Below are 21,260 nucleotides of genomic sequence, written 5' to 3' on the forward strand. Positions count from 1 at the left end.
CAGACGCCTGCTCCAAAGAGGTAAGATACTAACCTAACATGCTATAGAACTTTCTGATGATCTAACTTGAGCCAAGTATAGGCTTGGAAAATCTAAAAGGGAGATAAGATAGTTTGTCTCTTAAATCGTAAACCTTTCTGCTAAAAAAAAAAAAAAAAAAAAAAAAAATCCCACGATCTTGAGTATTTGCTCAAGTTATGAAGAGCAATCAGAGAGTGAGATTCAAGGGGCCCTACGCCCTGCTTTTTAAATTGTATCCTATTCACTGAGTGACTAAAACTTGAACATTTTCCTTTGCCTGTGTGAGTATGGCCTTTGCCATCTTTATCTGAAATAATTTCCTCCTGAATTAAGGTATGAAAGGGCAACCAATCAGCTGAGTAATGGGAAAATGGCCCCAGAGTGGGCCAGATCCTGATGTTATCGGTTATATTTCAATATCATACATCACATGTCATCTTGGGCCTCCTACTGCTTCTGTAATCCTCTCGAGCATCCTTCAGCTACATTCTGGCGCCCCTCTGGAAGGCTGGAATGTCCCATCACTCCTGTTTACATGGCCCTCTTCCCACAGAACCTCCTTACACTGCCCTACCCCAACATCTGCTGGAGCAAGACTTACAGTACTTTACTCTCTTATCACTGAGCATTTTTCCAGCATCAAACATTATTTGTCTCTCAAAGTATTATAATCCTGGCTCTATCCTACTTAATATTTTTTGCAGGAAATATTTAAGTACCTTTTTATTAAAGTATAACATACATAAGGAAAAATGAACACGTTATACGTGGAAGCTTGATGAATTTTTGCCAAGTGAACATACCTGTGTAAACCGCACCCAGAGGGAGAAACTGAACATCACCAATACCCCAGGAGCTATCCTGTGACCCCTTCCTGGCCCTGGGCCCCCCCCCACCGCCCCACCAACAGTAATCACAAGGTTGACCTCTAACAGCACAGATTAGTTTTTCCTGTTTTTTCATACTTTATAGAAAGGAAATCGTCAAGTATCACATTTGTGTCTGGTTTCTTTCGCTCAACACTGTTTGTGGGATTCGGGTTTTACTGGAAAATTTTAAACTCCAAAGTTTAATTCTTGTTTATCCCTTTTGAAGGTTAGTGTATGGTATGGGGAAAAGAACAAAAATATTTCTTTTAGAAAAATTGACTCTCAGGGGACCCAAGAATCCAACCCTCATAGTTTAGACAGTACTATTTTTTACTTGTTCTGTGCTTTTTCTTAGAAATTGAGCCCTGATTATCATTCTGTTTCCTGTCCAGAGTTAGCGTTGAGTACAATGAAGCTATGGGCTATACTGGATGCCTTGCACAGAAATTGTATCTGAACTCTTGAAAGCAGTTATACTTAGAACTTAGACCTCACTGGGGCACCTGGGTGGTTCAGTCGTTAAGTGTCCGCCTTCGGCTCAGGTCATGATCCCAGAGTCCCGGGATCAAGACCCACGTTGGGCTCTCTGCTCAGCGGGGAGTCTGCTTCTCCCTCTCATGCTCCCTCTGTGCTCTCTCGCTCTCTCTCTCACAAATAAATAAATAAAATCTTAAAAAAAAAAAGAAAGAAAAAGAAGAACTTAGACCTTACTAACATTCAAAGCCACCCAGAACATCATAGCTGCACATTTAAAGCAAACCAGGGTGTACTGCAGTTATTACTTGTCTAGAATCCTTTCTCGTGGCTGCTTCTCTGTGTTACATGCCTTGTGACGTAGATGAGCAGAATCAACACGGGACAGTGGGAAGAGAGCTGAGCAAGGGATAGAAGACTCCTGTTTTGTTCCAAACGTGGGCTCATCCAGCTGGGTCCCATTGATTCTTTGAGCTTCGGTTGCCCTCATCTCTCAAGCTTGAAGAAAAGAACAAGACGATGTGTAAGAAAGGCTTTACAGACTGTTTCGTGACGCACACAGTTGCGAGCTCCCCATATCACTGCACACTCCTTCCACGCTTGCTGTTCTTACTCAGATTTGATTCCTTCTGTCTGCTTACTGATTCTTTTTCATGACCTTCTCTCTGCTTGACTGCTCACTTTCCATTCCTACCTATACTTCGAGACCTAGCTCAAAGTATGACATGTTTGTGAAATTTCTGCCATATGTGCGCCCACCGCTTTCTCTCCCTTCTTTGGACTCCTTTTATTTATCCCCATGGATAATGTTTCCTCTTTGTTTTCTTTTCTCAAATAGGTTATGCATTCCATTAAAATACATATATACACACACATACATATATATATATATATATTGGGTTTTTCGGTGGGTCCACCATCTTAAAAAGGACATGGCAGGCATTTCATGCATAGTGTTCATTGCTTGTATTTAAAAAGATGGGGCAAAATCAATGGTGTGCTGGCAAAAGCCCTAGTTTGTAGCATTTGCTGATTTCCATGGTGTAAATACTTCCACCATGGCCGATTTCAAGCTACCAACATGATGTCAATCAACTCACAAAATTCCTGCATTTTTAAGAATTAGACCTTATGGGCCAGTGTGAGCTGGCTCCAGTACCCAACTCGACAAAATGCTCTATATAAGAAGTCCTTTCTAAAGAAACAGCATAACCTTCTTCTTGATTCATAAGAAAATCTGATATTCGATTTTATAAAAGTCATTCTCTTACTTCCTTAATCTCCCAAGAGAAGGTTGGATATGCGCATTTTTAAGAATAGTTTAACATGGACAGATGCTACAAGCCAATGCCTAATTTTTCAGAAGCATCTTGCTCTGTCTGTCAAGTGTGGCAAACACCATAAAGTGATTCATCTGTATCATGTGTGTGACTTCGTGTCACCTTAATTAGAAATGCCACTCTTCTAACCATAGCACTGTGTTGCAATTTTAATCTGAAAAATGAAAATGTTCCCACAGTGGAAAATTTATTTCCAACATGCTGCGGCTTTGAGTAGAAGGCTCTCAGTTGGTGAGGTGCAGGAGAATGGTCTTGAAGCTGGAGGAAATTGCTCAGAGCTCCAGGGTGGCATGGGAAGGAGGTCAGGACACCAGGGAGACTTCCTAAAAAGAAAGATACCCAAAAGCAACCAAAGACCCTATGTATTCCTTGAGTGTTTTGAGAGGTCTTGTACTAAAGTCTCAACAATATGCTTAAAATCTTACAGTAATCATCCGGCTGGCAGAAAAACACATTTCATAAAAACAAACAAACGTATGAAGTTCATTTTTAACAATCCACATCTCTATAGAGAAAGCAATCTGCTTTGGTGAGGTCAGAAGAGTCTCAAAAGCATCAAATAAGATTCATCCACAATATGATAAATTTGGACTTTTTACCTAACCTGACCAGATCTTTGGAAATTTACTATCTCTGGGTCACAGGAAAGAGTGAGGTGAAATGCACATGAGCATATGTACAAAGGCCATATGAAGGAATAATTGAATGCTATGCTAGTTGAGCCCTGGTCCTTTGTTTTCTGAGACAGAACTAGGAACTGACCTACATACCAATCATTTATTTTCTTTTTTTCCTGAATTAAAAATGAGTTCACTGTACAAAAGTGGCTGGTTTCCACACCAAGGGGGCGGGGAGGGAAGGGAAATCAAGGGAATGATACAAATGGTTTGCATTCAAAGGGCCTCTGTAAACAATGAAAAGCAATTCTCTGGAACTGCAGAACTCAAAATAAATAAAGCATGTGGGCATTTTGGGTGGAAATTGTAGGGGTTTGAGATGTTGAAGTCCCAGCTCACAGTAATTCAAAATGTGACCTTATTTAGAAATAAGATCTTTGTAGATGTAATTAGTTAAGATGGTGTCATACTCAAAAATGTTCAACAAAATACCAGCAAACCCAACTCAAGAGCCCACCATGACCAAGCGGGATTTATTCCTGGAATATAAGAGTGGTTCAGCATATGAGAATTCATCAATGTAATATAACACATTGATAGAATACGGGACAAAAACCACATGATCATTTCAATCGATGCAGGAAAAGCATTTGACAAGACCCAAAGCCCTTTCATGATAAAAAAAAAAACACTCAGCATACCAGGAGTAGAAGGAAACTTCCTCCACATAATAAAAACCCCATATGAAAACTCCATTGCTAACACCATACGCAGTAGTAAAAGAAAAAATTTCCTCTAAGATCATGAACAAGATAAGAACGCTCTCTTTTGCCACTTTTACTCAACATAGTATTGGAAGTCCCAGCCAGAGAAATTAGGTAAGAAAAAGAAAGAAAAGGCATTCAAATTGGACAGGAAGAAGTAAAATTATCTTTGTTTGCAGGACCTGAGCTTATGTGGGAAAACACTGAAGAACCCCACAAAGAAGTGTTAGAAATAATAAATGATTTAGCAAAGTTGCAAGATACAAAGTGAATGCGCTAAAACCAATTGTGTTTCGATGCACTGACAGTTAACAATCTGAAAAGAAAATCTAAAAATATTTACAATAGCATTGAAAATAACAAAATACTTAGGAATAAACTTAACCAAGGAGGTGAAAGACTTACACATGGAAAACTATAAAACATTGCTGTAAGAAATTAAAGACATAAGTAAATGGAAAGACATCTGTGTTCATGGATTGAAAAACTTAGTATTAATGTGTTAATACTATCCAAAGCAATCTGAAAATTCAGTGCAAGCCCTATCGAAATCCCAATTGCACTTTTTGCAGACCAAAAAAAAAAAAAAAATCCATCCTAAAATTCATGTGAAATCTCAAGGGACCGCAATCAGTCAAAACAATCTTGAAAAAGTTGGAGGTCTCACACCTTGTGATTTCAAAACATATTTGAAAGCTATAGTAATCAAAAGAGTGTGGTACTGGCATAAAGACAGACCTGTAAGCCAATGCAATAGGATAGAAAGCCCCCAAATAAACCCTCAGATAGGTGGTCAAATGGTCTTCAACATAGGCGCCAAAACCATTTGATGGGGAAAGGGTATTCTTTTCAACCAAAATGCTGGGAAAACTGGATAGCCACATGCAAAAGAGTGAAGCTGAACCTTTCTCTTATACCATATAAAAAAAATTAACTAAAAGTAGATTAAAGACCTGAACTTAAGACTCAAAACTGTAAAACTCCCAGAAGAAAATAAAAGGGTACAGGATGAGACACCCCAAAATGTGCCATTTTGACATAAAGATCATTTTAAGTTAAAAGTAATAAAAAGCCAGCGGATGCAGGGTGCAGGAAAGGTGCTCTGCCTCCCCATGGCTGCCTACATTTACATTGGAAAGGAGAGCCTGCAACAGAAGGGAAGTATGAACAGAGGCCCCTTTTATGGAAGGAACTCATCTGCATAATAGAACAATCTTGTTTTTCCAAACATCTCCTTTCACCTTCTTGCTAATGAGCTTTCTCCCCTTTGTGTCAGCAGACCCCAACACTTTTCCTTAGCTCATATAAGCTTCGCATCACCTCATGGTATTCAGAATCTCACGTTGTGTGGATTCCCTGTATCTATGCTATTAAATTTGATTTTCTCCTGTTAATCTGTCTCATGTCAATTTGATTCTGAGTTCTACTCTTAGCCGAAGGACCTTGAATGGCAGAGGACACGGTCTTCCTCCCTGACAAAAGCATAAAGCTAAGAACCTCGTGACTTCGGATTTGACAATGATTTCTTGGAAATGACACCAAAAGTACTGAAAACAAAAGCAATAATAGACAAACGAGACTCTACCAAACTTAAGAGTGTTTGTGTATCACTCTTTTTTTGTGGTGCCTTGGAGGCAGTAGGCAGCTTTAGGATAAAGATGAACATCTCTTTCCCAGATACTGGCTGCCAGAAACTCAGTAAAGTGAATAATGAATGCAAACTTCGTACCTTTTATGAGAAGCAGATGAGCGCTGGGTGTTACGCAACTAATGAATCATTGAACACTACATCAAAAACTAATGATGTACTACTATATGTCGGCTAACTGAACTTAAATTTTAAAAAATTTAAAAAAAAGAAGAAGGATATGGCTACAGAAGTTGCTGCTGCTGCTCTGGGTGAAGAATAGAAGGGTTACGTGCTCCAAATCAGTGGTGGCAATGAGAAACAAAGCTTCCCCAGGAAGCGGGGTGTCTTGACCCACGGCCATGTCCACCTGTGCCTGAGTAGGGGCATTCACGCTACAGACCAAGGAGGACTGGAGGAAGAAAGCACAAATCTGCTCAGGGTGGCACTGTGGATATCAATCTCAATGTTCTCAGCTTGGTCATTGTGAAAAAAGACGACAAGGATATTCCTGGACTCACTGATTCTACTGTGTCCCATCACCCAGGGCCCAAAAGAGCCAGCAGAATCCACAGACTTTTCGATCTCTCTACAGGTGATGTCCACCAGTATGTTGTGAGAAAGCCCCTAAACAAAGACAGTAAGAAACCTAGAACCAAAGTGACCAAGATTCAGCGTCTTGTTATTCCACGTGTCCACCAACGCAAATGACGGTGTATCGCTCTGAAGAAACAGCGCACTAAGAAAAATAAGGAAGAGGCTGCAGAATATGCCACACTTTTGGCTAAGAGAATGAAGGAGGACAAAGGAAAACGCCAGGAACAGATTGCCAAGAGGTGGGGGCTGTCCTCTCCGAGAGCTTCTACCTCCAAGTCCGAGTCTGGTCAAAAAGGATTTTCTAAGAGTGACAAATCAAGAAGATCAGACATCAACAAGCCAACCAACCAACAGAACAAAGCTGGTCTATCCAAGGGCATAATCAACAAAGTGAAAAGGCAACCTATGGGAGAAAATCTTTGCAAATTATCTATCTGATAAAGGGGTGAATAATTAGAACATAGGACTTCAACTCAGTAAGAATAACAACAAATGAATACCGTGATTTAAAAATGGCCAAAAGACTTGGACATTTCTCCAAATCACTAACAAGCACATGACAAGATGCTCAACATCACTCACCCATTAGAGAAATGCACATCAACACCATAAGGAGATACCACCTCACACCCATTATGATGGCTTTAAAAAAAAAAAAAAAAACAAATACTAGTGAGGATGTGGAGTAATTGAAACCCTTGTGCCCTGCTGACAAGACGGTAAAATGGTGCAAGCAGTACGAAAGGGTAGGACAAGTCCTCCGAAAATTAAATCTAGAACTACTACATGATCCAGTAATTCCACTACCGGGTGTATATCTAAGAGAATTGCAAGCAAGGTCTCAAAGATTACGTGTTCTGAGGGAAACAGACTGTTCTGTTTTGATCGGGCCCACGGAGGACCTGAAGCTTCTGGCCAACAGCCCCCTGGAACTGAGGCGAGCCGATAACCACATGGGGGAGCCTGCAAGCTGATCCTCCAGCCCCAGCCCACTGTTCGGGGGACTGCAGCCCTGGTCAACAGCCTGACCGCAACCTCATGAGCGTCCAAGAGCCATCACCCAGCTAAGGTGCTCTTGACTTCCTGATTCACAGACGTGGTGAGATAACAGATGTTTGCTGGTTTAAACTATGATTTGGGGGAGTTTGTTATGTTCGTATACAAAACGAACAGATAACCATAGCGCTAACGTCATGAATGGAACGAAGACATTTAAACATTACTGCGGAGACCCATCCCTGTTTTTCAACTTGGGCTGCTACTGTACATTTATGAGGAAAAGAAAGAGTTCATTGTTTAAAGTGCTTTTTAAATGTACATAAGCATGGTTGTTTAATAGTGGTGGGAATGTCATAATCAAATATCAAAACTAGAACACACAGAGGATTACATGGGATCACATCAGCATGTGACCACTGATGTTCGAAGGACCAAAACATTGTCAACTATTTTGACTAACTGAAGAAGGCTGGCCTCATATGCCCTAGCAATATTTTCATTTTATATTCAAGATATTCAGATTATATGCTGTACTCCTCACTAGGATTGCATGCTCCAGATCACAGAACATTGCCTCCCCTCATCATGATGTAAGAACATTCTATTTCTCTGCAATTACAATTTTCAGGAGTGGCAGCTGCTGAATAATCATAGGAAAATTGCTTTAGTGCTCTTCCATAAAATCTACATGTTCCCAAACCCGGCATTTGTTGAGATTGTAACCCCATGGCTTAAAGATGTGCATGATCTAAATGTGTTTTATAAGATTTCCTCTGAATACCTTGGCTGCTTTACAGCATCGGGCAAAGGGAATATTAGTGTTCTGTGAATTACCTATTTGGACAATTTTTTTTTTTTTTTTGCCCAAAACTGTCATTTAAAAAAAAATATAGAATGTGTAGGTCCTCCTTAAAATGAAAGGTTGGAACAGATGATAGATAATTAAGGTCCATTTTATAGACTGTAAGTGTATCTAAGAAGGGACTCAAGGACCTAAAATGAGGAGTCTTAGGGCTGGTCTAGAAGCCCTCTGATCACCTAGTGTGTGGCCTTCTGGGGAGGGGCCAACTCTCCCAGATAGTCAGAATGGGAAGCAGACTGACCCTGAATAAGATACAGGTTATGCTGCTACGGATAGAATCAATGATAGGAAAGTTCTGGAATCCAGGCTATTTGTTGTGGTTCCCTAGCAGGCAGGTTGATTTTTTTCTGAGTAAAGATGGAAGAGAACCTTTGGGCAGAACCATTGGCGTGTGGCCAATCCATGCAGCAGGCATGTGTATGTGGGGTGTGTGGATCTGAGAAGGAGGAGCCCCCTTTGAGGACCACGTTATATAAGCACATAGACCCCAGTGAGGGGACAGTCAATGCTGGATAAGTTGGAAGGGATGTCTCTAGGCTCCCTCCTATTGATACGCGCCATGTTTGAGGAATCTGAACCTTAGAAGCCTACAGAGAAGAGTCTCTGTCAAGAAGCAACGAAAAGGGGTGCCAAGATGACTCAGTCAGAAGAACACGCGACTCTTAATCTCACGGTCATGAGTTCAAGCCCCACACTGGGTGTAGAGATTACTAAAAATAAATAAATAAATAAACTTAGGAAAAAGAGAGAGAAAGAGAGAAGCAATTAAACAAGGAGGAAACACACCAGCTATTTTAAAAGAGAGTTTAGTGAAATAGGTATTAGAGGACTGAGAAGTCATGGAGGGAAGACTGTAGTGACATAGAAGTAGTCACTGCTCCTGGAAGCAATGGTCACTCCCAGGCCTACAGGCGCAAAGAGAAGTTGGGGCTATCAGAACCCCAAATCTATCAGCAGAGGCCTGTAGAGCCAGGCTCCAGACCTCTGAGGAAGCAGCTGCTAGTTGGCTGGTGTTGGTACCTTTAAGGGGATGGAGAATAATTCTGGAAATTGGAACCAACTATTCCTGGAAGCAACAGCTACAGGGCAAGGAAGCATGGCCAGGGGGACCCTGGCAGGACCAGCAAGCAAATGGGAAGAAGTCACGTCCTCTGTCCCTCGTGCTTCTCTCCCCAGCTAGCACCCTTCCTGGCACAGCCGAACAGGGAGACAGATGGCAAAGGGGCCATGAGGTTTGCAGAGTTCCAGCCCCAGCATCAGAGGGCAGAGTACAGAAGGCAGGGCCTGAGCTGAGAGACTATGGTTTAATAACTAGTCTAAGGAGAAAATACACAAAAGAGGGGCCCGTGGCCTGGGGAGATCTCGGAGCAAAGGGCAGCGGGATTGACCGGAGAGAGAGTAGCAGGGAGCCAGGGAATGGACTCTCCTGTGAACAATATTGAAGCCAGGGACTAGAGTCGGGGGTTGGGGGGGTCAGTGGAAGGCACAGGGAGCCAGGGAGAGTTGGGGCATTTGGCTCAGGCCTCAAAGTTGGGTTTGGATGGGGCTCAATGTCAGCCATCGTTCAGTGGAGGAGTTTGTAAGGGAGCAGGGTTAAGTCCTCATCTATTTACGTAGGCCACTGAGAAAAAGCAGTTCCTGTACTTAGGTGTAGCTCAGAAACTAATCTTGAAACACTTAACTTGCATTCATCCAGTGGTGTTGGAAGTTAGATACTAAAATGCAATGAAACATGATGAAGAGCTTCCTGCTTTGTCACCAGGTAAAATAGGAAGTGGCTATCCACTTGTTTTCTGGAGTTGAGTGAATGGCAGTGGGTGAGTAACAGAATCTATGACACACGTATCACATTTTGTACTGTAATACGCATTTACGTGCCTTGGCAGAGAGTTGGTGAAGCACTACTTTAAAGATTTATTCATTATTATTTGAGAGAGAGAGCGAGCGAACGAGCATGGGGGTGGGGTGGGGGTTGGGCAGAGGGAGAGGGAGAGAATCTCAAGCAGACTCCCCGCTGAGTGTAGAGCCACATGAGAGGCTCAACAAGGGGCTCAACCCCACGACCCTGAGATCATGACCTGAGCCGAAATCAAGAGTTGGACACTTCACCCACTGAGCCAGCCAGGTGCCCTGGTGAAGTACTACTTTAATACTTCCCTCAAATTCCACCTCTCAGACCCTGCATGGCCACGCTCAGTGTGCCCAAGTGGTCCCTGGTCTCTTTGTTTGCTCCCCCATGATCCCTTGCACCACTCTGAACCTCCCTAGTTTGTGGCCCTAACGCCCCACCCCTCTCTCCTTACAACGAAGCAAAGTTTCCACTTAGGGAAAGACTCATTGCTGGGTTTCTTGTAGAATCAAGATATCAAGTCACTACCTAAGTGGGTCTCCCCTCTTTCCCCTGGATTTAATACCATGGAAGGGGCAGGAAGATCCATTTAAGAGAAACGTGTGATTATTTTCCAGCATCACTGATTCTGCTAAAGTAGATTCTAAAGAGAACTACCCATAGCCGTAGCTTCAAAAGATGCAAGAGGTTTTGATGCCAAGAAAAAAAAAAAAAAGATGCTTTTATGACCCAAATAGGATGAGTCGTAAAGACACCACTACAGCTCCAAACTAGGATCAGAACTGGACCAAACTGATGACAATGAAAAAAATATTGCAAAAGATTCTAAATTATCTCCTGGATTTTGTTTTACTCAATGACGTCCTCTTTTAAGCTCTCAGATCTGCTTTTCAATATTTATGTCTTAACAAAATGTTTTTATAAAGTACAAATGGAGAGCCATGTGGTCGCAACAAAGCTCCCCTAGGGTCAGCGTACCTAATTTCAAGGCAAGTTCCTAAGAGAAAAATAGCCTTGAGTTTCGAGTTTGCAGTCTTAAAGATTCAAATTAATGATAATAATGCACATAAAAGCATGTTGACAATATTGTTCTCTCTTTTATTCCTGGCTGTTTCCAAAGCAATCCCAACTAGTAATTTTTCGTATTCATAGTTAGGCTTACAGCTAGGTCCATGCCATGTGTCTTTCTCAGACTAACCCAGAAAGTAATTATAAACTCTGTCACCTTTGAGCAATAAGGTTGGGCTGTGTTTCATCCTAACATCTAGCATTTATCATCTCCAGGGGATGTATAAACTTGTACTCGAAACCACCTGCCACGCCTGTGAATAAGCCTTTTCCTCATCTGCAGCCTGTTGGGTTGGGACTTGTAACTGGAAGGCAGATTTAGGCTCAATCAAGCTTGATCCAAAAAAGGACTACAAAATAGTCTCTTGTAATTTTCCTTTTAAAGTCTTCCAGCTGGGGTCTTGGCCTGCTGTTTATGTATCAAAGCTCCTGAAAGCATTTCCATTTCAAGCTTTTTACCTTTTAATTTGGTCCTAGATTTCCCATGAAATAAACCTGTCCAAGAGTTTTATGTGGATGGTGACCAACCATGCCAGGTTCCTGGGACTTGGGACTTCAGGGCTAAAACTGGATAAGCCGGTCAGCCGGCAGATGGCTGGTTGGCCCCAGGAGGCATTAGGGATCAACTTCAGCCGCTTCTTTTTTGTCTAAATTCAGCTTCCATGTAACAACGTGTAACAAGAGCTTCTAGTAGGTTGGTTGTTGTTGTCATAAAGCAAGCAATGTGGGTTTTACGCAAATGTAAATTTTATTGTTTAAAACAAGGGTCAGCAAATCCTGCCCATCACCTGTTTTTCACATGTTTAAATGACTAAAAAGAAAAGATTACGCGACAGAAATTTTCTGGAGCCTGCTCCTCAAAGCCTAAGATATTGACTATCTGCTCCTTTACAGAAAAATTTGCTGATCACCAGTCTAAGATAGCGAGCTATAGAAATATCATATAACCAAAACACTAGGCCCATTTTCATGATAGGATGAAATATATTTCTGACAGATTGCCCCAAATTCCTTGATAAATTGTATATTATTTTGTCATATAATGCCTTATAAATTTATAAAAAATATAAAATGTTAAATTGGTTAATTTTTTTCTAAATTCGTAAGTAGCACTCATAGTTATTTTTCTTTCTAAATTAAATGAAACAGTAGAAATCACATAACGAAGCCCTCTCATTCTATAGGTGAGTAAACTGAGGCTAGGCAGAATGAAGGTACTTGACAGAGCTCACCCATAGCTTAGTCGGAGAAAGAGCCAGATTTAAGAACACTGCCTGGATTCTAGCAATCCTTTTTTGTTTATTTGTTTATTTTCAAGCAATCTGTACACCCCGCATGGGGCTGGAACCCACAAACCCAAGATCAAGAATCGCACGCTCTACCAACTGAGCCAGCCAGGCACCCCAAGCATTCTTTACTTTATACCGAGGTGCTCTTCTCATTCAAGATGGCAATTTAAAGAATGAATCATCACAGGCGCTTGGGTGGCTCAGTTGATTCAGCCTCTGCCTTCGGCTCAGGTCATGATCCCAGGGTCCTGGGATCGAGCCCTACTCAGTGGGGAGTCTGCTTTTCCCTCTCCCTCTGCTGCTCCCCCTGCTTGTGCTCTCTCTCAAATGAATAAATAAAATCTTAAAAAAAAAAAAAAAGGAATGAATCATCGCTAAGTTGTTAACATACCAAATGTATTCTCCTGGGCGATTTCCACTCCCTGCCTCCACTAGACTAAGACAGAGAAATGTCGTTACCATCTCTATGGGGCAATATTTGCCCCGTTTACCTGCCAATTTGGTGGTCTCTGGTAGTCTGTGCTTTAGAACTGGGTTTCCAGCCAGCCTTCCCACTATGGAGGCACGGTAGAATGGCCTTGTGTGTGTGTGTGTGTGTGTGTGTGTGTGTGTGTGTGTGTGTGTGTATTATTTTGTTTTAATGTCATCCTCAGTTATTCTAATCCGATCAGTCTGAGTGAAGCCTAAGAACTGAGTATGCTTTTAAGGTTCAATTGATTCTAATATGAACCACCGCGTTTTACAGAAAGTAAAACTATTTTTTCAAATGGTGAAATATGAAATATCTTCACCAGAGCACATACTCTGATTTGGGCAGTGTCTCAGGCCTGAGTGATTTTTAAACAATAGAATAATTTTAATTTGAAACGTTGAAGAAAAAAAACACATATTCTACAGACTATAAGATAACTGAAGATGGATTAAGGCAATTCACTTTGGTCTCTATTTTATGTTTCTCTTTATAAAGTTCATTATAATCGTCTATCATTTTTTTTCCCCTGGCATCTAACATCTACTTGACACTACAAAGAAGGTACTTAGCTAACTTATAAAGCAATGTATATAATAACTACTGATCAATAGTCCTTAGAGTTTGGGATCTGGAGTGGTTTAGCTACTTGGGTAGAACAACTGGTATCTAAGGAAAACAACACAGTTGGCCCTTGACCAACACAGGTTCAAACTGCATGAGTCTACTTATATGCGGATTTTTTTTCTCAGTAAATACAGTACACTACTGTAAGTGTATTTTCTCATCCTTATGATTTTCTTAATCATTCTTTCTTTCCTCTAGCTTACGTTCTTGCAGGAATATGGTATATGATACCTATACAAAAAAAGTGTTAATCAACTGTTTATGGTATCAACAAGGCTTCTGGTCAACCGTAGGCTATTAGTAGTAAAGTTTTGGGAGAGTCAAAAATTATATACAGAGTTTTGACTGCACAGGGGGTGAACACCCCTAATAGCCACATTGTTCAAGGGTCAGCTGTCTATGATTTTCTACACATCTGTATCTATTTATATATGTGGATGTATATGTGTATATATGAGATTACTGATATTCTGATTTCTAAATATCGAACTGAAAAAATTTTGATTTGCGAAAACATGATATTAAATAACATAAACCTACTACAACATGTGATTTTAGATACAGATTTAATTATATATGTGTGTGTGTATATATATAAAAATATATATAATGCATGCATATTTGAACAATGTATATTTTACCCCAATGTGTCATGTTCTAAGAGGTTATAAATATTTCCAAGTGAGGAGGAAGAATTCTTTAATCACATTTCATGCCATTTGGAGTATATTTAAGACTCAGCCGAGCGTGAAGTAAAGACATGTTGTTGGCTGTAAGCAAGCAGAATTACTGCGCGTAGGAAAATTTTCACCCCTCTGTGCTCAATATACAATTTTCTAAAATTTTACACCCACTGCTTAGATCAAATCTTCCAATGATACAGCCAAAGATGAGAAATTATCCTGTAGGTCCTGTTTCTTTGTCAAAAACGGTTCCATATTCCAAATTAATATAGTGAACATGGGAACCTAAGTCCCTCGAGGTGCCCATTCATCAGTAGCAATTTGTCTTGATGGGAATTTGTAAATTATATTCACAAAGAAGGCCACAGAGCAGAGCTTCTCAGCCTCTGCACTACTGACATTTTGAACCAAAGAAGTCTTTGTCACGCGGGGCCGTCCTGTGGATTGTTGGATGCCGAGCAGCATCCCTCGCCTTGACCCACTAGATGCCAGTAGCACACACAGCCCTAATTTGTGACAACCAGAAATGTCTCCAGACACTGCCCAGTGTCCACTTGGGGCAGAATCCCCCCCGGTTGAGAACCACGGCTAGAAAGTATAGATCACAGAACGGAAATCACTTAACATTGAGAATGTGAAATTACTTTGTCACTAAACGCCTTTCCTCCCTTTCAGGATGAAATGATAAGATGGCAGGTTCCTGACAAGAGTTTCGGTGACATAAACAGTGATTCAGTCTCTGTGACGGTATTAGCTACTGGCAACGGATTCTCCTATTTATCGTCACATCATGTATCCGCTAAGTCTCTCAAGTCTGGAAAAAAAGGGCAAGTCCCTTCCAGTCACAATGAAGTTAAAACTGAAACTGTGTCTTCATTTTAGCTAGAGGAAGGTTTTGACCGGGACACGGCTCTTCCTCATGTACTGGTCCAGGAACTGTGCTCTTGGAGGGGGATGGGCAACCTTGAGTACAGATCAAGTGGAGGGCGGGGTGCTGGGCAGACATTGGTCACCCAAGAAAATATGTCAACATCTGTCCATCACAGCAGCCCTGGCCCGAAGATCATTTTTTCTGCTTCTGTAAGCACCAATGACAAAATGCCACTGAGCTGTGTCCTTTGTTGCCCGTGGCATTTCCCACCACTGCACCACCTCTGATATGCTAATGAAGAAACCCAGGGTTTTGTGTGGCTGAAAAGGCTTTCAGGCACCATCGTTGGGTCGACAAGCCCATGACTCGGCAGGGCTGTGTGAGAGGCTCCCCTTCCCAGGGCCCTTCCTCACACCTTTTCTGTGCATGTGCGTGTGCTTAAGGAAGGGCGATTAACCATCTGGCTGCCGGAGGAAGGGACAGAACATTAAACAGCAAGAACGTGCACCTTGAAAACTGCCAAGTGGCATGTGATTGTCTAGCCCACTCTGGGGTGAAGCCATAAACCGATGGCCTGAATCTGAAAATGACCCGTTGGCACCAGTTCGTAGTGAAACTTTGATGAGAGCAAGGTCTGACTCCATCATGCCTGGTTCTTCATGTAAATCTACCCCATGTGACTGCCAAGGTTTAAAAATACCTTCCGTAGGCGTTCAGAATAATAAGGTCACAGAATTATGAAATGTTAAGTGGCAGAAGCATTTTCTTTTTTCTCTCTTGGCAGAGTTATTTGCTCATCCCAAGTCTTCAATATTTATTCATTGGATTGAAATCCACAGGTTTAAAAGGAATCTTGCATGGATTCTTTTTCTAGAATTGTCTCTATTTGCTAGAATTATTTAATGATCGTTGTGTCTTTATCCAGACCAAGTAACGCCAAAGGTTTGTTTGTTTGTTTTTTTAAACAAATTTACTTATTTTTTTAAGTAGGCTCCATGCCCAGCGTGGAACCCAATGCAGGGCCTGAACTCACAACCCTGAGACCAAGACCCAAGCTGAGATCAAGAGTCGGACACTTAAGCGACTAAGCCACCCAAAGGTTTTTTTAAATCCAAAAAAATTCACAATCATAAAATTTCCCCCACTCCTCCTTTCAAATTCTAAAAATTCCTACTAATACTGTTAACTATTGCAAAGAAATACTGTCGTTCTCCTTTAAAACCTGGATTGTCCACTGCCAAGGTTTATTCATTTATCAAAGATTTATTGCAGTGTCAGACACTCTTAATAGCCATGAAAACTCAAAGAAGAGTAAGAGATAGTCTCTGACCTGAGGAAAAACATAGTGACATTAAAGAGACAGTACGTAAAACAAGTTAGTACATGATGAAGCAGTATACGTGGTGTTTCCGGTTCACAGAAGAGGGGTAGTCAGGGGAAGTCAAGGAAGGCTTCCTGGAGGAGGTGCAGCTGTGTGCTGGACACCGTGTTAGGTGCTGAGGGAAAAAGAAAGGAAGTGTGAGATACAACACTGGGGTCTGCACTAGAGACAAACTATCCTTTAGGGAGAGTTAAGAATAGTCCAGGGCAGAAGCACTGTGCAGCTGTAATGTTAAGCTGGCCCTCTCTGTTGTTGTTGCCTTTGTTTTGGTTTGGTTTTTTACTATTTAAATGTTCTTTCTCTTGAGGTATTTCTGTTTCACTGATAGAAGAGTTGAAATCCTCATAGGAGAGCGCTAAATTTCCCCTTTTTTTTTGCTTTCTTACTCTCCGAGACTATCAACCCATCAGATACAAGCTTTAAGTGCATTTATCTTCTATCCCAGCCAAGAGCCCGGAGTCACCAGATCTGCTCATTCTGCTCGGAAAATAAAAGGCAGATGTTCTTCTCCCAAGGAGGCACCATCAGTTTCATCCAAGTGTGGGTTCTTGGATTTCTGTGGTGTTCAATGTGTCTATCATGCCGCCTTCGTTCATTAGCTAGTTGATTAATTCTTTTGCCTGAGATGTGGGTGCCCACACAGTGCTAGCCTTCGGTGATGCAAAGAGGACGGGAGCCCCTCCTCGACCTTGAGGAGCTCTGCCTTATGCATAAGAGACACGTACGCAGATGACTTTGAGCTGAATCTGAGGCTCAAAAGTGAGTTTTCCTAGTGAAGAAGTTAGAGAAATAGCATTCGCAGCAAAGGAAACAGCACAGGGAGAGCTGTGGAGGTGGAAGAGTGTGGTGGTCTCTGCTATCAGGTGGTGAGCTGTACACGGGAGACAGAGGAGCAGAGGGGGCTCTAGAAGGGACAGCTGCGGTTATGTCGTGAACCATCCTCAGTGCCAAGCTAATCTGGTCCAAGAAGCAGTGGGGCACTAGCAGGGACATGTAAGCGTGAAAGTGTCACCAGAAGCTCTACGGTTAAACAGGGGCTGTCCGACAGAACTCCCTGCCATGATGAGAATGTTCTCTAGCAGCATTAAAATACTGTAGCCACTAGCCATGCCTGACTACTGAGCAACTGGAATGTGGCTCGTGTGCCCAAGAAACTGACTTTCTACTTTTATCTCCCTTACATTAATTGAAGCTGAAAGCTACCAAGCCACATGTGACTGGTGGCTGGTGACAGCGATGCTGGAGTCCCCAAAGCGGGAAAGTTATCCCGGGAGCAGCAGGGAATGGAGGGGAGGTGGCCACCTAGGGGAACACACAACTCGATTAGAGAGGGAATGCATTGTCTTCTTTTTCTCTCAGAGATAGATCTTTAATGTCACACAGACAATTTTGACTATGGATTTGTATATTCAATATATAGACCATAACTTATTACAGAGCCAATGTAGTCTGTGTATGTCTGTAATCGAGAGGAAAGGTATTTCAGTGTAGAGTTATGGAAGGCACCACTGATCCCACCTTGAGGCTGAGGGTGGGACCGTGAACAGTTCTTTCATTCCTTAGATCTTTATTTCGGAGAGCTGAACTTCCACCCCCACTCCCCCAACCATACCATCGGTGTGGTCACCAGTGAACTACGTTCTGCACACGATGGCCAAGACAGTGATTCTCAATGCAGGGGATTGGGGCGAGGTGGGGGGGGGGGGCCAAGTTTGTCCCTCAGGGGACATTTGACATTTGGCAATATCTGGAGACATTTTTGGTTGTCACAACAGCAGGAGGGGATGTTACTGGCCTCCCATCGGTAGAGCCCAGAGATGCTCCTAAACACCGCACAGCACACAGGACAGCCTCCCCCACAGCACAGAACAATCTGGCCCCAAATACCACCAGCACTATGGTGGAGAAATCCTGGGCTAGGGCAGTACTTCTCAACCCTCCGTGTCCACTAGACTCACTTGGGAAACTTTCAAAGTATCTCAATGCCCTGGGCCTTCCCCAGGCCAACTGCATCTGCAACTCTGAGAGTGGGGCCCAGCCCAGGCATCGGAACTTTTAAAAACTTTCCAGGTGATTCTAACACAAAGCCAGAGTTGAGAACTCCTTCACCATCCTAAACCCCTAAATATCTGATTCCTAAAGGCAACCATTTTGTGTCTCTCATGGGAGTCCTCTGCACCCCCCCCATCCCCGTGGACCGCCGCCATGTTACTTCGTCTATTTGTCACTGTGGGGCTCCTGAGACCTGTTGGACAAAGTACAGGTTTGGGTTTTGCCTATCAAGTGACAGGGGATTAGAGGGGCTTCTCTGGTAAACCGCGCCACAGACTGCTTCCTGCCCAGCAGGGGGGAACATGGCTAAGAGGAAAAAATGGCTAACAGGAAAGCTAGTGGAGGGAGATCGTTAGCAGCTATTAGTTCTTCGGTGGCTTTATTCATACTCCATGGGATTACTCAGCAGCAGGAAAGGCCGGCCTTATCTCAAGTCTGTTTAGCTTAATGAAGTAGAAAAGAACAACAGTTGCTGTCACGTTTTTTTTAAGGTGGAAGAAATACACATTTTGAAGTTGCCCTTGTTAATTTGTTGAAATGTTACTGGAAAGATGTTTCAATGGAAGAAAAAAAATTTCATGGTTTTTGTGAGAGATCAAAACACTTTTCCCTACATCATCCTTTAATCGTCAAGAGACACCAAAGGCAACTTTCTTACCGTTGATTCACTTAAAGCTAACAGTTGGGGGAACAAATCAGAGGCCTTTGCTCTCTGCAAATTCTCTGGGCAGCCGGTATGGCCCGTTGGCGCAAGGCCTTCATCAGCCATCCCCTGGGAGCTCTGGAAATACAGCCCTTCAGCACACGTGGCTCTGGTTTTCAGTTGTTTTACGCTTTACTAGGGTTTCATTTGTTCAATGTTATATCAACTCTAAGCATCCCACTTAATGCTTGCTTACCTGGTGGGAGCTCACTAGGCTCTCAGCACAGTGTCTTGATGTCTTTTGCTGCATCTGTCCAGCCAGGAGCGGTCCCCCTTGGGGCAGCTGCAGGAAGCTGGAGAAGGAAGGTGTTCATTAATGCAGCACTGTGTGTCAGCATGAAACTGTCCTTCATTCTTTCATCTTCAGCACTGGGACCCCACTCACCTCAGGCCACCGTTTCTCCACCTCTCCATGACTGACATTTGGGACTGGACGTTCTTTGGCGTCCGTGCGTGGGCTGTCCCAGCAGCGTCCCTGGTCTCCACCCACTAGGGACCAGGGATGCCCCTAGTGATAACAGCCCAGAGTGTCTCCAAACATTGCCCCGGGGTGGGGGGTGCAAAATCACCCCCAGTTCGGAATCTCTTGCAGACTTGACCAGCTTCTAGTCAATAATCCCAACTGGGAACTGCTATGGGGTTTTGGGTGTGCCAGCTGACGAGGGAGGAGGCGAAGGGTATATCTGATTGCTGCTCTGTGGGGAGTGGGAGGCAAGGGGACAAGAAGAGATTCTAGACCAGGTAAGTCCATGCACTAGTCCAAGCAAGAGGGCGTGACTGCCTAGACAGGGATTTTAGCAGTGGGAATGACAGGTGGCCAAAGGGAGCCACAGGCCCAAAATGGAGTCACTTGTGTGAAGCCCACATCACCAAACCGAGACGTATCACTTGGCTTACTTACAGTTTCAGCCTGTCCCGGGAGTGGGATCTTAAGCCAGTCAATCTAGAATAACCTGGTCAGCACTAGTGAAGTAACTGGCCTGATGGACCCCTGCCAGCCACCAAAGGCAGGTGACTGCCTGAAACAATCCATTCCTCCCCAGGAAGTTCCCTGTCCTGCCCCCTTCGGCCTACAAACGTCTTTCATACCGCACAGCTCTCGGAGATCCATTCTATTTGCTGGAACAGATGCTGCTTATTCAATGAGTCGTGACTATCAGTGAATAAAGTCAATAGGATCTTTGAAATTTACTCAGCTGAAATTTCATTTTTTAGCAGAGGGACAGATGGATTGGAGAAATGTTCTGAGAGAGCCACCAGGGCCACGTCGATGGACTGGAAAGGGGTGTGTGTGGAAAAGATCACCCCAAATGGCTCTTAGGTTGCTGGCCCTTGGTGCCACAAACGGGGAAGCAGGCTATGGGAGGAGAAACTGGTAGAACCCGGGGAGAGCCGGGGAGGGGCTGGGTCAAGAAGTCCTGCTTTGAGCATGTTAGTTTTGAAATCTCACTAGACAGTCTGGCAGAGATGGTGAGGAGGCAACTGGGTGTCAGAGTCTCAGAACTCGGGAGTGAGGAGTTGGGGAAACAGATTTGGTCAGAATGGAGATAGTGTGACGCGATGGGGAAGCAAGTGTAAACGGGGGGAAAAAATTGAGGGCTTCTTACACTTGGCAGCTCTCATTTCAAGCTCTGTTTTCGACTCCTGCTGCCCCAACAGATTAGAGGCAGCAGATTACAAGTGGGAAGAGGCTAGTGGGGTTTAGCGTAGCCAGATTTAGCTGGAAGCCCCGTTACGTTTGAATTTCAGACAAGCGAGAAGTAAACTTTTACCTAAGTATGTTTGGGACATACATGTTTCGTCTGGCCCCTCTAAACGGAGGCCAATACACCAGAGAAAGATGGCAATGGGCAATGTTTGATGGCCATAATGTGTGCCTTGAGACAGAGCAACTAGAACAATGCCCGGTACCTTCTTTATAAAAGGAGCTTCAGCATCACTGAGATGCTGAAAATACAGAAATGCAGAATCTCAGGCCCCATCCAGATCACTGAATCAGAAACTACATTTTAAGAGGAGCCCTGGGTGGTTGGCATGCACATTAAAGTTTGAGAAATGGTATACTGCACTATCTGGAAAATGGCCCCAGAAAATCCCA

At 43.0% G+C, this 21,260-nt stretch overlaps 1 long non-coding RNA gene across 1 annotated transcript in view; it reads right to left on the minus strand.

Moving 5' to 3' along the window:
* Positions 1-1,700: 1,700 nt before the first annotated feature.
* The window catches only part of LOC114218087 (uncharacterized), a 36,591-nt gene continuing 17,031 nt past the window's right edge, over positions 1,701-21,260 (minus strand). Inside the window, exons 2-3 of the long non-coding RNA XR_003611108.1 lie at positions 19,359-19,455; positions 1,701-1,862 (exon numbers count right to left, since the gene is read on the minus strand). This is a non-coding gene — a long non-coding RNA (uncharacterized LOC114218087). The remainder of the gene's footprint in view (positions 1,863-19,358; positions 19,456-21,260) is intronic.

Source organism: Eumetopias jubatus, unplaced genomic scaffold (genome assembly GCF_037043125.1).
Source record: "Eumetopias jubatus isolate StellerSeaLion01/CBP00866 unplaced genomic scaffold, mEumJub1_p1.0 scaffold_11, whole genome shotgun sequence".
NCBI classification, from domain to species: domain Eukaryota; kingdom Metazoa; phylum Chordata; class Mammalia; order Carnivora; family Otariidae; genus Eumetopias; species Eumetopias jubatus.